The sequence below is a fragment of the Hyperolius riggenbachi genome, chromosome 2, assembly GCF_040937935.1.
Source record: "Hyperolius riggenbachi isolate aHypRig1 chromosome 2, aHypRig1.pri, whole genome shotgun sequence".
NCBI lineage: Eukaryota > Metazoa > Chordata > Amphibia > Anura > Hyperoliidae > Hyperolius > Hyperolius riggenbachi.
In genome coordinates this window covers 294,506,648-294,517,395 of record NC_090647.1, presented here as the reverse complement: position 1 = coordinate 294,517,395, position 10,748 = coordinate 294,506,648, and positions in this window count along the sequence as shown.

Below are 10,748 nucleotides of genomic sequence, written 5' to 3'. Positions count from 1 at the left end.
CAATTGAGAATCTGAGGAGGGAGCCAAAGATCAGGGTGATGGTAAGAAGACCCTCCAATCTGAAAGATTTGGAGCTCATTGCTAAAGATGAATCGGCAAAAAATACCTGTGGAGACATGCAAAAAGCTGGTCTGCTGGTCTGTTTGATTGCTGTAATAGCCAATAAATGCTTTTCTATTGATTATTGAGAATGGTATGAATAATTTTGGACTGGACACTTTTTGCTCAAATGTAAATAAAAGCTGAAAAATGTTTTTTCCACAATAATGCCCCTTGAACATTGTCTTACTATTTTTTAGGAGACACCTATGTCATTTCGCGTCAAAAAATTACTTGCTTTTTGAATAAAAATTTGCCAGGGGTATGAATAATTATGGGCAGCACTGTATACAGTCAGGTCCATAAATATTGGGACATCGACACAATTCTAACATTTTTGGCTCTATACACAACCACAATGGATTTGAAATGAAATGAACACAAGGCTAGTGTTGGGCGAACAGTGTTCGCCACTGTTCGGGTTCTGCAGAACATCACCCTGTTCGGGTGATGTTCGAGTTCGGCCGAACACCTGACGGTGCTCGGCCAAACCGTTCGGCCATATGGCCGAACTAAGAGCGCATGGCCGAACGTTCCCCGAACGTTCGGCTAGCGCTGTGATTGGCCGAACGGGTCACGTGGTTCGGACCCGAACGCGCTCTGATTGGCCGAACGGTCACGTGGTTCGGGTAAATAAATACCCGAACCACGTCATATCTCCGCCATTTGTCTGTGGGTTTAGCTTTGGGTAGGCAGGCAGGGTAGTTCGCGCTCCAGCCACGCTAGCCAGGGTCCCCCCTGTCATTGTGTCACTGCTGGGAACAGTAGTACACCGCTTGCTCAGCCACACTATATAGCATTCTGTTTACTGCCACTCTGTGTACCTCGCTCAGCCACACTATATAGCATTCTGTTTACTGCCACTCTGTGTCTGCTGGGAATAGTAGTACACCGCTTGCTCAGCCACACTATATAGCATTCTGTTTACTGCCACTCTGTGTACCTCGCTCAGCCACACTATATAGCATTCTGTTTACTGCCACTCTGTGTCTGCTGGGAATAGTGGTACACCGCTCGCTCAGCCACACTATATAGCATTCTGTTCACTGTTCTGTGTCTGCTTGGAATAGTGGTACACCGCTCGCTCAGCCACACTATATAGCATTCTGTTTACTGTTCTGTGTCTGCTGGGAATAGTGGTACACCGCTCGCTCAGCCACACTATATAGCATTCTGTTTACTGTTCTGTGTCTGCTGGGAATAGTGGTACACCGCTCGCTCAGCCACACTATATAGCATTCTGTGCACTGTTCTGTGTCTGCTGGGAATAGTGGTACACCGCTCGCTCAGCCACACTATATAGCATTCTGTTCACTGTTCTGTGTCTGCTGGGAATAGTGGTACACCGCTCGCTCAGCCACACTATATAGCATTCTGTTTACTGTTCTGTGTCTGCTGGGAATAGTGGTACACCGCTCGCTCATCCACACTATATAGCATTCTGTTCACTGTTCTGTGTCTGCTGGGAATAGTGGTACACCGCCCGCTCAGCCACACTATATAGCATTCTGTTCACTGTTCTGTGTCTGCTGGGAATAGTGGTACACCGCTCGCTCAGCCACACTATATAGCATTCTGTTCACTGTTCTGTGTCTGCTGGGAACAGTAGTACACCGCTCGCTCAGCCAGAGTATATAGCATTGTGTTTACTGCCACTCTGTGTACACCGCTCAGCCAGACTATATACCATTGTTTACTGACACTCTGTGTACACCGCTCAGCCAGACTATATACCATTGTTTACTGACACTCTGTGTACACCGCTCAGCCAGACTATATACCATTGTTTACTGCCACTCTGATTCTGCTGGGAACAGTAGTACACCGCTCGCTCAGCCAGACTATATAGCATTGTGTTTACTGCCACTCTGTGTACACCGCTCAGCCAGACTATATACCATTGTTTACTGACACTCTGTGTACACCGCTCAGCCAGACTATATACCATTGTTTACTGAAACTCTGTGTACACCGCTCAGCCAGACTATATACCATTGTTTACTGCCACTCTGATTCTGCTGGGAACAGTAGTACACCGCTCGCTCAGCCAGACTATATACCATTGTTTACTGACACTATATAGCAGACTATATAGCATTGTGTGTACACCGCTCAGCCAGACTATATACCATTGTTTACTGACACTCTGTGTACACCGCTCAGCCAGACTATATACCATTGTTTACTGCCACTCTGATTCTGCTGGGAACAGTAGTACACCGCTCGCTCAGCCAGACTATATACCATTGTTTACTGACACTCTGTGTACACCGCTCAGCCAGACTATATACCATTGTTTACTGCCACTCTGATTCTGCTGGGAACAGTAGTACACCGCTCGCTCAGCCAGACTATATACCATTGTTTACTGACACTCTGTGTACACCGCTCAGCCAGACTATATACCATTGTTTACTGCCACTCTGATTCTGCTGGGAACAGTAGTACACCGCTCGCTCAGCCAGACTATATACCATTGTTTACTGACACTATATAGCAGACTATATAGCATTGTGTGTACACCGCTCAGCCAGACTATATACCATTGTTTACTGCCACTCTGATTCTGCTGGGAACAGTAGTACACCGCTCGCTCAGCCAGACTATATAGCATTGTGTTTACTGCCACTCTGTGTACACCGCTCAGCCAGACTATATACCATTGTTTACTGACACTCTGTGTACACCGCTCAGCCAGACTATATACCATTGTTTACTGAAACTCTGTGTACACCGCTCAGCCAGACTATATACCATTGTTTACTGCCACTCTGATTCTGCTGGGAACAGTAGTACACCGCTCGCTCAGCCAGACTATATACCATTGTTTACTGACACTCTGTGTACACCGCTCAGCCAGACTATATACCATTGTTTACTGCCACTCTGATTCTGCTGGGAACAGTAGTACACCGCTCGCTCAGCCAGACTATATACCATTGTTTACTGACACTCTGTGTACACCGCTCAGCCAGACTATATACCATTGTTTACTGCCACTCTGATTCTGCTGGGAACAGTAGTACACCGCTCGCTCAGCCAGACTATATAGCATTGTGTTTACTGCCACTCTGTGTACACCGCTCAGCCACACTATATAGCATTGCGTACTCTGCCAGTCAGTGTGTATATTGCTGGGATCAGTAATACTCCACTCACCGTCAACCACTATATGAGCTCAACATGAGTTCCCCAGAGACCTCCGCTGTGAGCAGCACTCCCAACAACAGCAACAGCCAACGCCCCACGCAAGCTATAACATCCACCCCAGCAGCCAGTGGTCAGCAGCAGCCCTCCCCGGAGGAGAACGTTGTGTCCATCAGTCCGTCGCCAGAGCGATTAATGAGGGCTGCCATTGAGGAGATGATGGGGCCTGATGTGGAGGAGGAGGTCTGGCTCAGGCCAGCATCCCAAGTTAATGTTGAGGACGATGAGGGGTCTGTGTCTGGGGATGTTGGGGTGGCAGAGGTGGTGGGTGGGTCAGACTCAGGAGAAGAGTTGTATGATGAGGATGATGATCGGGACCATCTGTATGTGCCTCAGAGTCCGACCCCGGAAAACATGTTGTATCGTGTGTTTAGGTACTAAAATCTGCGTTCCCTCCCAGTAGTGTTGGGCGAACAGTGTTTGCCACTGTTCGGGTTCTGCAGAACATCACCCTGTTCGGGGTGACTATATAGCAGACTATATAGCATTGTGTTTAATGCCACTCTGTGTACACGGCTCAGCCACACTATATAGCATTGTGTTTACTTCCACTCTGTGTCTGCTGGGAACAGTAGTACACCGCTCACCCGCCACTGTATAGCATTGTGCTCTGTGTCACTGCTGACAATAGTGGTACACCGCTCACCCACCACTGTATAGCATTTCTGTACTGCCACTGTACTGCTGCCAGTCAGCGTGTACTTTAAGGATAAGTGAAATGAGGAAGAAATCCGGTGAAAGAGGGAGGGGCAAGGGAAGAGGTGTTTCCCCTGACGGTTCACGTACAGGCCACAGGGGAGCACCCAAGAAAACCCACTCAATACTGCCCATGTTGTCCAGGACAACAACCCTCACAGATCCAAAAGAACAGGACCAGATAATTACTTGGATGACCTCTCAAGCGTCCAGCAGTGGGTTAAGCAGCACCAGCACATCACGCACGAGGTCCGAGTCCTCAGCCAGTTAAAGTCTGGGCTTTCTTTGAAGACTGCACTGAGGATGTTACCATGGCGATTTGCAAGGTGTGCAAGACCCGCCTGAGCAGGGGGAAAAGTATTAACAACCTCTCCACCACCAGCATGAGCCGCCACATTCTATCCAAACATCCCACTCTGTGGGCAAACGCGGCAGGACAGGGTACCACCAGCAACACTGCCTCCCTTGGGTTCACCAGACTCACCACCAGACCCGCCTCAGCAGCAGCAGTAGCCCAGCCATTGCGTGGTTCACAACATTCACAAACATCAGACGATGCTGACACTGTCACTTTCCGGACTAGTGCTCTTGAGGTCTCCCAGTGTTCATCAAACACAACAACCAACAGCCCTTCGGTGTGCAGCGCTACGGTTGAGTTGTCTGTCTCTGAGATGTTTGAGCACAAGAGGAAATTGCCAGCAAATGACCCCCGGGCCGTGGCAGTAACAGCCAGCCAGCATAGCCAAGCTTCTGGCCTGCGAAATGCTGCCATATCGAGTGGTGGAGACAAACAGCTTCAAGGGCATGATGTCAGTGGCCATCCCACGTTACGTTGTTCCCAGCCGCTACCACTTTGCGCGCTCTGCAGTGCCTGAGTTGCATGAGCACGTGGTCAGCTAAATAACCCGAAGCTTGAAGAATGCCGTTGCCTGCAAGGTTCACCTCACCACTGACACCTGGACGAGTGCGTTCGGCCAGGGTCGATACATCTCCCTTACCGCGCACTGGGTGAACCTTGTGGAGCCTGGCAGCGATTCCTCACCTGCTACGGCGCGGGTGTTGCCCACGCCGCAAACAGCTGGATAACAACAGCAGCACCTACCTCTCTGACTCCTTCTCCTCCAACGCATCTCAAAGCTGTACCTCATCCGGAAATGCTAACCCAGCACCAGCAGCAGTAGGATCGTGGAAGCAGTGCAGCACAGCTGTTGGCATGCGTCAGCAAGCGTTGCTGAAGCTGATCTGCCTTGGGGATAAGCAGCACACAGGGGAGGAAATTTGGAGGGGAATAAAGGAACAGACGGATTTGTGGCTGGCACCGCTGGACCTGAAACCGGGCATGAAGCTAGACACCTGGCACGAACTGGCAATGTACGCAATAGAGGTGCTGGCTTGCCCGGCAGCCAGCGTTATGTCGGAACGCTGTTTCAGTGCTGCCGGAGGCATCATCACAGATCGGCGTATCCGCCTCTCCACAGAAAATGCAGACCGTCTGACTCAAATTAAAATGAATCAATCCTGGATTGGAAACGACTACGCAACACTCCTGGACCCCAACCAAGTAACATGACCGATGAACATCTGGGATGGTTTAGCGTTTCCGGTCCCTGTTTATTGAACCTCTCATCTGTATTACATTTATGACTGCATGGCGGCAAAAAGCATTGCTGCTATATCCGCACGCTTTTTGTCCTCATGCAAGGCCTGGGTTGTTGTGTCTCACAAAGCGTGGCCTTCTCCTCCTGCGCCTCCTCCTGTTCCATCACGTGTGCTGCTGCTGCTGCTGCTGCTGCTGGGTTACCGTTGCCGCGTGGTCCCTGTTTATGGAACCTCTTATCTTTATTACATTTATGACTACATGGCGGTACAAAGCATGCTATCCGCACGCTTTTTGTCCTCATGCAAGGCCTGGGTTGTTGTGTCTCACAAAGCGTGGCCTTCTCCTCCTGCGCCTCCTCCTGTTCCATCACGTGTGCTGCTGCTGCTGCTGCTGCTGGGTTAGCGTTGCCGGTCCCTGTTTATGGAACCTCTTATCTTTATTACATTTATGACTACATGGCGGTACAAAGCATGCTATCCGCACGCTTTTTGTCCTCATGCAAGGCCTGGGTTGTTGTGTCTCACAAAGCGTGGCCTTCTCCTCCTGCGCCTCCTCCTGTTCCATCACGTGTGCTGCTGCTGCTGCTGCTGCTGGGTTAGCGTTGCCGCGTGGTCCCTGTTTATTGAACCTCTTATCTTTATTACATTTATGACTACATGGCGGTACAAAGCATGCTCTCCGCACGCTTTTTGTCCTCATGCAAGGCCTGGGTTGTTGTGTCTCACAAAGCGTGGCCTTCTCCTCCTGCGCCTCCTCCTGTTCCATCACGTGTGCTGCTGCTGGGTTAGCGTTGCCGCGTGGTCCCTGTTTATTGAACCACTTATCTTTATTACATTTATGACTGCATGGTGGTACAAAGCATGCTATCCGCACGCTTCTTGTCCTCATGCAAGGCCTGGGTTGTTGTGTCTCAAAGCGTGGCCTTCTCCTCCTGCGCCACCCTCCTCCTGTTCCATCACGTGTGCTGCTGCTGGGTTAGCATTACCGGTCCCTTTTCCTGGAACCTCTTATATGTATTACATTTATGACTGCATGCCGACAAAAAGCATGTTACCTGTGCAAAGAAAACAGACATTTCCCGCATTTAAAAGACAGTTTTCCCTTTGAAACTTTAAAATCGATTTTCTCAAAAACTATAAGCTCTTTTTGCTAAATTTTTTTTTCCTCTTGTACCCACTCCCAAGGTGCACATACCCTGTAAATTTGGGGTATGTAGCATGTAAGGAGGCTTTACAAAGCACAAAAGTTCGGGTCCCCATTGACTTCCATTATGTTCGGAGTTCGGGTCGAACACCCGAACATCGCGGACATGTTCGGCCTGTTCGGCCCGAACCCGAACATCTAGATGTTCGCCCAACACTACGACAAGGCCCATATGCAATTCACTTTTCCTCCTAGTTTTCTCCTAGGTGATATTTCAACAAGAAAATACTCAAATAATTTTGATAGTACTTTTTAATCAAACTTTGGGTACTAATTCAGTTGTAAAATGCTTAAGTTATTATAAACAAAATAATAAAATGTATTATCAAGTAGAAGAGAATTGGCTCTTGGGTGCATGAGAAATTGCAAAAAATTGCTTTTATTAATAAATATGTAATAAAAAAAATAACATATGGTACATCTACAAACCTACAAAAATAGTAATCAATCAAAAACAAAAATCCCAACCAAAAACCTCCAAAAAACACACCAAACGGCAACAAGCAACATGAAGTGGTGGGGCTGCAGTCCCCATCCACAAAAAAGTCCTACTCTGGAACTAAACGGGATGATCCTAGCAGGGGATATTCATGGAGCAGATCAGCAATAGGAAGGATGGCTTATTGATCAATGGTCTCAGCAATTCAATATGAGGGTCAGCACAGCAAGCAGTAATGACTAGTCATGTACATCCGTGTTCATGAACCTGAGATGCCGTCCTGATGGATGTTATAGTCCCCAGGTAGTATACGTGATGTCGAGGTAAACAAGCAGTACATGCAAGCGATGGTCAACAAGCCCAAGATCAGCTGTGTCACTTTAAGATGAATGACATGTATAGTCCCCCAATCGCAGGGTAATGATGGCCAACCTGTCCGTAGCACAGCAGATTATAGTAGATTTTGGCACAAACGATGAATGACAAAGGAGAGCAGTTCATATAAGCTCATATATGTGTGATAGCCAAATCCTAGATCTAGCAGCCAATGCTATAATAACCCCCAGTGGCAGGGCATTGAAGCTTGTTGTGGAAAAGCATGCATACAAAGTCTCTACTTGCAGTCAGAAGCCGGCCTCGATTAAATGCTGTTCCATAGTTACCCCTCCTGTTCAGATAGTAGATACGTTGAGGCGATGTGTATTGTCCATGATAGTCCAGAGCGGCTCATGCAGGGGTGCCTAGAGGAAACTTGAAGCTGCCCATAAGCCTGACATGTTTTGCCGCAACTTGCGGCCTTTGCAAAGGCAGACAGTGTAGAAATCAGTACAATAGCGCCATAATGGCGTATTTAAACTTAGCCGCACTCGCAACAAGCCTCCGCCCGCCCACCACATGCCTACCAAAGCCACGCAGGTGTGGCGTGTGGGCGGTGAGTCACCGGAGCGCAAATGCGCTCCAAAATCCCAACACAGGAAGCACAGATGTGCTAACCAAGTAGTTCAAAGTGACACAGCTCCCATCGACAGGAAGGGGGCGGACGGTCATAGGAGTGGAACGAGCGCGACTTAAAGGCAAACTCTGCATCAAGCACCAAAATACCAAATAAATAAAAAAATATATATAATGATGCAAACTATGCATAACTGGGAAAACCCAGACATGCCACATAAATTACTCAAAAAAAGAACAGGGGGTGTGAGACAATCGCCCAAGGTAGCAGGGACAATGCAAAACACAATTGTGTAAGCAGGTCGCACCACCCGGAAATTAAACCTATCATAAACATAGCATAATCATATGTCATAGATTAGTGAGATGAGGCAGGCAAACTCAAATGAGTGAAAACTGGAAGAAAAAAAGGAACTCCCGGTAAACCAGTATCTTTGACAAAAATGTGTATGTCACAGGAGGATAAAAGTTTAATAAAATTATCTCCAAGGAGATAACTCAGGAGAAAAAAACAATTGCATATGGGCCAATGTGCTTTAACTGCAGACTGTCAGCTTTAATTTGAGGGTATTTACATCCAAATCAGGTGAACAGTGTAGGAATTACAACAGTTTGCATATGTGCCTCCCACCTGTTAAGGGACCAAAAGAAATGGGCTGGAAAAATAATCATAAATCAAACTTTCACTTTTTAATACTTGGTTGCAAATCCTTTGCATTTAATTACAGCCTGATGACTGGAACGTATAGACATGACCAGACACTGGGTTTCATCCCTGGTATTGCTCTGCCAGGCCTCCACTGCAACTGTCTTGAGTTCCTGCTTGTTCTTGGGGCATTTTCCCTTCAGTTTTGGCTTCAGCAAGTGAAATGCATGCTCCATCGGATTCAGGTCAGATGATTGACTTGGCCATTGCATAACATTCCACTTCTTTCCCTTCAAAAACTCTTTGGTTGCTTCTACAGTATTCTTTGAGTCATCATCCATCTGCACTGTGAAGTGCCGTCCAATGAGTTGTGAAGTATTTGACTTAATATGAGCGGATAATATTGCTCAAAACACTTCTGAATTCATCCTGCTGCTTTTGTCAGCAGTCACATCATCAATAAATATAAGATAACCAGTTCCATTGGCAGCTATACATGCCCACGCCATGAAAAGTTTGAGAGACTCAAAAGTTTGAGAGACTGACAGCTAAGGGCATGGAGAGAAAAAATGTATTCTACTCTCGCACCATTGTTATATTGACTGCATGTGTCCACAACACAGATAAGGACTCATACACACTTTGGAATTTGTACACTGTCCCTGCTCTCTAGGGTTCATAAAAAACATCTGTCTCTCATTGCTGCAAAGTTCTGATGACTTCATGTACAACCTTACAAACAAAGGAGTCACATTTTGAAAAAAAGTTGTAGACTTTCCCTTTTCAGCAATCACTCCAAAAGGATTCCTAGATCCTTATCACACACAGGCTAATGACCTTATGGCTCTGATTACTTTTACAACACAGTGGAGTGGAGATTGATGTCTTAAGGGGCCCATACACTTACCGATTTTCCCGCCGATATACAACCGATTCGATCACTGTGATCGAATCGGCTGTGAAATTGTCACGCACACGCTGACCGACGATAATTTTCTGTCCGAAATCGATCGTTCCCGACGATTCCCGTCGTTCCGTCCGTTCGGAAGATTTCCCATGATCGCCGGCGGGTCGGGAGAGCGTCGATAGCGGCGTTCGTATGCCCGACGACCGATGCTAGCGGCAATACATTACCTGATCCGGCCGGCGCGAGTCCCCGCTCTCTCCGCGGTCTCTTCTCCCCTGGGTTCCGGGTTTCAGATTGGCTGGCTACTTCCTGTCCCGGCAGGAAGTTTAAATGGTAGAGCGCCCTCTACTGTTTAAACTTCCCCGGACAGGAAGCAGCCAGCTGGTCCGAAACCCGGAACCCAGTGGAGAAGAGACCGCGGAGAGAGCGGGGACTCGCGCTGGCCGGAGCACGTAATGTATAGGTGGCGGCGGCAGCTCCACAGATTGTGATCGGTTTCATGCTGAAATCGATTCACAATCTGTTTGCAGTAAAGGCAGCCATACGATCCCTCTCTGATCAGATTCGATCAGAGAGGGATCTATCTGTTGGTCTATCTGATGGCAAATCGACCAGTGTATGGCCACCTTTACTGTTGCTGCTTCATTGAGAGCTTTTTGTCTCATACTGAGTCCAAGTTGTTGTAATAACAGTATCAATCAGTGACATTCTGAAAGTTTTGCCAAAGCTACAGTATATACTGTATCTTATGTTCAGTATGTCATTGTTGTTCCTCCATATAGCATGTGCTCTCATGTAGTAACATAATAAGGCTGTGTGTGTATTTATGTACTGGGAGCAGAGCTGCGACGAAGGACTTGTTGGCTGCAAGGGGCTGGAGGACGCCCCGGGTAAATAGATCTAGGGGTTGCATAGGCATAGATTGCCTGACGTTTTCTTTAAGTCTAAGTGTTTTTATCTGCATGGGGAAAACACATTGGTGCTCAGTTTTCCAATGCAG